The following is a 6979-nucleotide window of genomic DNA, read 5'->3' as shown; positions in this document are numbered from 1 at the left end:
GGAGATTAAGCTCAATGCCAGAATTCCCTTTGAAGCATTAAACAACAGAAAATCCACTTGGGTGAAGTGTAGTAAAGCACACATCCTGCTGATTCACTTAACATTCCTGCCTTTTTAAAAATGCTTTGTAAATGTGTTGCTTTCCTGTATTTTTTCTCTACTTGTCAAGTTCTCAGAGAAATCTTCAAAGCACTGTATCAAGTTCTACAACACATCAAGTTCTGGTCACACATTCAGATGTATGTAGTGAGAGTCTTCATGGGCAGTAGGTGATCCACAGAGTGCCTTCAGGAAGTATGTAAGTAGTTTAGTTGTGAAGTGGCACTTGAAAGTGCCAGGTGCTGCAACTTTGCCATAAAGAAACTTGCATCTTTAGAATTTAATGACTGGCTGCTCTACACTTGAACACAAGCTTTGGAGGGATCCCTGAAAGTGGTATTGTGGGATGTAACAGGTGGGTAATTCAAGGTACATTAAAAAAAAAAAAAAGGGTAAGGATAGACCATTTTTTTTAAGTTTAAAGAAGGCAGGTACATCAGAAACAAGACTTAAAGAATGATCAAAAAGTTAGTCTTGAGTAGTTATAGGTTCCCCTTTCCTTAGCTTTATATAATTTCTCTTGGTTGTCACTTTCTGCTACTTCCCTGTCGTTGACTGACCTTGGGCTAATTGCATATGTCAGCCCAAGGTTACGCTTGGTATTTTGTCTCTTCAAATGGCAAAGGCAGCTTTTTCTGACCAGAGAAGTGCAGATGAGATGCAAGCATTTAACGGGAATGCTAATGGAAAATTAACCCTTGTGCTAAACAGCAGTGAAAATTAAGTTGTTTTGGTACATTTTGCTCAACTCTTGAAAATTTGAGAGTTATTTGGTCTGTTCATAACTGCAAAAAGAAAAAATAGGGAAAAGTACTAGCAAGACAATAAAGATCCCCTGTTTGAGTAAATAACATGAAAGTTAAATATCTAGTGGAATAGGAAAAGGGTTTTTTTTGTTTGGGTTGATTTGGGGGTTGTTTTTATATACTCAAATGATTTTTTTTTAATGTACCTTTAGAAGGGAAAAATAAGATCACTTAAATGTTCAAGAGAGTACATATTTTAAAGTCAAAGCAGTCCTACAAACTAAGGTATGCATCACAACACCAAGCCTCAACAACCACAATGTTGATTAAATTTCTACTGAAATTATACAAAATTTATATAACCATAAAGAGATTATGAACTGAGAAACAAGTGGCTGTTTTATATTCCATAAAGGTAAGGTGTCATCAGATGAGAAAGAGGAAAATAATTTGAAATGGGAGCTTATGTATCTTTTAAATTAATTGCTTTTGACCTGGCTCCCTTACTGGACTTGTACTTTCACTTGTATCATTGTATCTGGCATAGTGCTGGGCCAATGACTACCATCAGATTTAAAGCAACCATTTAGCCCACTATGTCTGTTTATATTAAATGAGACAGTAAACTTCTAAATGCAAATCAAAGCACACAAAGATACAGGAGGCTGTCTATAAACAAGTTTGGCATAGCAAGAACTTTGTCATCCTCCTGGCTTAAGGTTTGTTATCTCATATTTGTAGTTAACTGTGAAGAATACTTTCACTGCTGGTTAAATTGCTGCATACATAATGATCAGGAGATGCACTAGAATGTTCTGTGCCATTATTTTTGGTAAAGGCAAGAATTTGCCACTGCTCTTCTCTGTAATAAACGTACTTTTTACTTTATTTGGAAACTGAACTTGCCATAAAGCTGTTATTTGGCTAGCTATAGCCAAATTGGCTTGCCAAATTGCCAGCAACTGCCTTCTATAATGTCCAATTCTACAGTTATAATAGATCAGAATGAAATAGTTAATGGTTTTCCCATAAAAAAAGGACAACATGAGAAGTAAACTGTTTTGATACATTAGTCCTTTCGTGGTGACCCACAGTATTAACAATAAAGTAGTTCATATGTAACAGGCAGAGACTACCAGGTGTTTGACTAGTACAGCAAAATAAGCACCTTCAAAATAGTTATAAGTGAGTTCTGTTGAAAAATAACTAACACTACATTTCAAATTTGTCTGTTGATACAAATTAGTCCCTCCCTCCAAATATGAATGGAAAATTATATTTGTGTACCTGAAAAGGATAAAGCTAGTAATTTAAATTCATGCTCAAAAAATAAACTTGAGTGTGTGAGGCCATTGTGCTTAATTTTAGTGCTGCATTTATGTTACAATAGTATAACTTGTAGAAATTGTTTTATCACTGCTTTGATTCTCATTCGGAAATAAATTTTAGACTTGGAGCCCATAAAAACTGAATTTACACTGAACAATTTCAGGTTCTAAGCTATCTGATATGAATCTTCAAATAATGAACAATTTAATGGAAAGCAATATAATTTAAAATGACAATGCAGTGACTGGAAAGAATGATCTTGTCAAAGTCCTCAGTCTATTTCTAAAATGAATATAAAATGTAGGAACTGTAGTTCCTTGCAAAATAAAACTTGTAGAACAATAACTTTTGCCTCAACCCGAGATGAAGCTTGAAGGGCACTCGAAGCTTTCTTTAAAAGAATTAAAAAAAAAAATCTCATTTCTAAAAACCAAACCACAACCCTCCTGGCTTCTGCTGTTATATATAGATGTATATATTGGGTATATTCTGTAAGAAGTTGGAAGATACGAACTTTTAACATGAGGGGGTTCATAACCATTGGAGATGAAGCATGTGATGTATGTATATCAGTTGCATCTAGAATAATTGAGAATAAGAAAGGAGCAGCAGTACTGGAGAATTTTTGTGATTCTGTTCATAGTCATTTTATAGATGACTGCATGTTATTCCCAAGAGGGAGGAGTGTTGCTACTGCAGCAGCTGGGGGCTGTCCCACAGTGAGGTTGGAAGAAAGTTTCCTGGTGGCTGAGTGCAGGAGTGGTGTGTGAATACTCTGCAGTGATTGCACAGTAATGATGTTCTGTGGAAGACAATCTGGAGGGAGGTGGGGCAGAGCTGAGCATGGCAGGAGGGGAAGTAGTCTGATCCTGTAATCTGGGTGGGTGGGTGTGGATGAAGACATCTTGCACAACACAGGAGAAATATTTTTCTAGGAATATGTGTGAAAGAAACAGAAAAATTCTTTGCATGTGTAAGCAAGCCTTGAATGTCACTAGATTTATTTTTTCCCCTCAGGTCCTTTATCAACAATCCAGTTACTGAAGGTACACTGTTCTTGTTTTGTTCCCTCTGGGATACATTTCTGGTAAATCTTGTAATTTTAGGGGGGGGGTGTTACTTCCTTGAGGGCATTTTTGCACTTAAGTATCATTTGTGTATCGGTGCCAAATCTCCACCTGCAGGATAACTACTGGTTGTGTTGATGACCTGGAGTCTTTCAGGAAGCTTTGCCTGCTTTATCCCCGGGGGAACTATGTAAGTGAAGGTTTAAATATAAGGGAAATCAAGCAGTCTGTCTGGCATGAAGATGCTACTGAGAAGTCTGCTGTCTACCTCAGTGGCAATAGATACCAGCCTTTGAGGTGAGATGGAAGATAGAGAGACAGGGGAAGGCCTTGTGAGCATAGCACCTCTACTATTGCTTTGAGACTTCTTTATAGAGTGGCCATGCACAAGATGAGGGTTGCTTGGCCTCAGTAGCCAGAGGAGAGGTGTGGGCCTTGAATTCACAAGCTGTGTGCAGTGGTAGTTTATCAAAAGGAACAATGTGACTGCTGTGGATTATTCCGATATGTGGTAGCACGGAAAGGGTACACTTCCAGGCAGTTGCATAAGGATAGATTTTGTTGTGACATTTTTGGCAGCTGGTTGTCTTATGTGACTATGGTGAATCAGAAAGCTGGCAATAATTATTCAAAGATAGTAGATGTGCGTAGCATTAATAGGAATTAATTACAAAAGATGGCTAGTGCTCTGCTAGTACACATGCTATTAGGACTGTGGGAAGTTTATGAAACTGGTTTTAAATACTGAGTTGTGAGTGCCAATTACAGTAGAAGTTGAATATGGTTGTGAAGGTATCCCAAAGCCCAGCAGAAAATGAAATTGTATTTCCAAGTGGATGTCACCCTCAGGGATAAAACTACAAAGGGGATCACTGCCACACATGTTTTAACCAGCTGATGTTAGGGCACTTGTCTTTGTCAAGCTGCTGTCCCATTTACACTGGCATGATCACAGGGATGTTTTAACTTATTTTTTTAAATCCTGTGTCCTTTAAGTGAAAACAAGGATAATGCTCCTCATCTTCCATCATGCTTCAGTATTAGCATCTGATTCACCCTTTTCTGGTGGGGTGGTGCTTAAGATCAATAGATCCTACAGAACATGAAGTAATATGTAGAAAGCAGCTAGCAGCACAAATATTGCATTCTTAAAAAATTCAATGACCAATTCAGTTCATCACTAATAACAATAGCCTTGTTTTGTATCAAGCATGGAAGATACTGTCCCCTTTATTCATGAAGCAATCAGACAATGCATTTGGTATCGTATATCTCTTAAAAACAGCACATCTGGCGTGTTTAGCAGATTGATACCTTTTATGTTATTGTTGGAGCATGAATAAAAGGCTCAGTTATATATTACCTTTTTGAAAACTAGGTGTTCCACCTTCCCCCCCAGTAGTCATACTTTCACCAAATAAGAAGACAATGGCAGGAAGCTTTATGCCCAAATGCTGTTTAAGGATTCTTTTCAGTGCTTTCCATGCAGTAGTCTTCCTGTTCCCAGTAAGGTCTGACAAAGTCTTTGCCAAATTATATGGCTGGGCAATCCCCAACTGTATGAAATTAAACAAAGACAAGTGCTGGATTCTGTACCCGGGATGGGACAACACCAGATGTACGTACAGACTGGGGAATGAGATGCTGGAAAGCAGTGCTGCAGAAACGGACCTGTGGGTCCTGGTCAATGGCAAGTTGAATCTGAGTCAGCAGTGCCCTGGCAGCCAGGAGGGCCAACCGTGCAAAGCATCACCAGCATCACCAGCCAGTCAAGGGAGGTGATTGTCCCGCTCTGCTCTGCACTGGGGCGGCCTCTCCTTGAGTACTGTGTGCAGTTTGGGCACCACAATACAGGAAAGATGTTAAGCTGTTGAAGAGTGTTCAAGGGAGGACTATGAAGGTAGTGAAGATTCTAGAGGGGAAGCCATACAAGGTACACTGAGATCAGTGTACTTGGTTCGTTCAGGCTGGAGAAGAGGGGACTGAGAGGAGGAGACCTCATTGCAGTCTACCAACTTCCTCCAGAGGGAAAGAGGAGGGGCAGGCACTGATCTCTTCTATGTGGTGACCAGTGACAGAACCTGAGGGAATGGACTGAAGTTGTATCAGGGGAGGTTTTGGTTGGGTATTAGAAAGAGGTTCTTCACCCACAGGGTAGTTGGGCACTGAAACAGGCTCCCCTGGGAAGTGGTCACATCACCAAGTCTGACAGAGTTCAAGAAGCATTTGGACAGTGCTCTCAGGGACATGGTGTGATTCATGGGCCCGTGCGGGGCCAGGAGTTGGACTTTGATGATCCCTGTGTGTCCCTTCCAACTCAGGATAGTCTATGATTCTATGACTTAGCATCTCCTTTGCGACATCCCTCAAGCACTTTAAAACAGATTTGTTGGGAGCAACTGCAACCAGCTCTTGATTACTGCAGACTGTAGGTACTTACCTACAGTTCAGAACACTGCAACAGTGTTAGAGATATACTGTGAATCTCCCTGGCAGCTGTTAATTTGTTTACCTCCCGTTAATGTTACATTGCTTTCTTTCAACTTCTCCTCAGCCTGAGACTTTGTATTTTCTGGTTTATTTTCACTTCCAACTCTCCTTCAGTGATCTTTAGTGTGGCCCCGAGTAGCTTTTATTATCATTTTGAGCATTTCAGCATTTTCTCACTATTTGCTGGACAGAATGAAGACACAAATAATTTGGAGGCTGAGCAAAAATGAACTGAGCTGTCTTAGGGTTTGTTGCAAGCTAGCTAGGATTTATCTCTGCCTCTAGAACTTCCTAGTTGTGGGATGTGGTCCATACTTTACGTAGTATACCTTACTAAAAAGACATTTTCAGAAGTAAAGCACAATCACAGTGATTGTGTTTGTTGCAAAGGCTGTATCTCTGCTAACAAAACAGAAGGTGCCAGGGCAGATACCCACGGACTTGAAGCCTGCAGCTCATACTGTTAAATTGTTGTCAGCAGAGTTCCTGCACCAGGTCCAGGCCAAGCAGCATTCTCCCAAGTGACCCTTGGCACAGCTCAGGGGGTAGCTTAGGCACAGCTGACAATGCAGATGCAGCTGTCCTGTTTTGGTGGTTGACAGAGTTCAATAATATGGATATGGCCATTGGCACAAACTAGAAATTGAGTGGGCAGTAGTGCTCTTCACATTACCAGAATGGGTAAAATTCAAAACTGAGCAGCAAGAATACAGCAGCAAGAATGCCTTACCTTCAGTGTACTGGAGTTTGAAATTTTGTTGTCTGCAAATATGCCATGACCTGCCCTCCAACAGAGTCCTAGGCTATTAGAAACATCCAGCAGTTAATGAACTGAGAAGCACGCACACCACTCTCCTGGTGGGAGGACAAAAATGTAAGGATGCTGGCTGCTGAAAAATTTCAGATAAAACATCAGGGTTGGGAGTATATGGGAACAACACATTTCAGAGGTACATTTCATCTGGTGAAATCTGGGATACACCAAGAGTGGCATGTTAAAATTGTCAGCAACTGCTATGCAGGGTCTGAGGAAAGCACTTTCAAACATATACAAAAAAATCGATACATGGACTAAATAAACACAGCTTTATTATAACCAGAATAACCAACTCTAAAATTAGAACTGTGTTAAAAATTAATACCTGTGTATTTCTTCAACTGTTCAATCTAGTCTTCATAAGGCATTGTGTTTCTTTATATTAGTTGATTGACTTCTAGCATTATTTGGTGCTTTATTTTTAAGGGCCT

This window comes from Manacus candei, unplaced genomic scaffold (genome assembly GCF_025592945.1).
Source record: "Manacus candei isolate 608988 ecotype Guabito, Panama unplaced genomic scaffold, ASM2559294v1 h1tg000011l, whole genome shotgun sequence".
In the NCBI taxonomy this organism is placed as follows: Eukaryota; Metazoa; Chordata; class Aves; order Passeriformes; family Pipridae; genus Manacus; species Manacus candei.
This window is presented reverse-complemented; position numbering follows the sequence as displayed.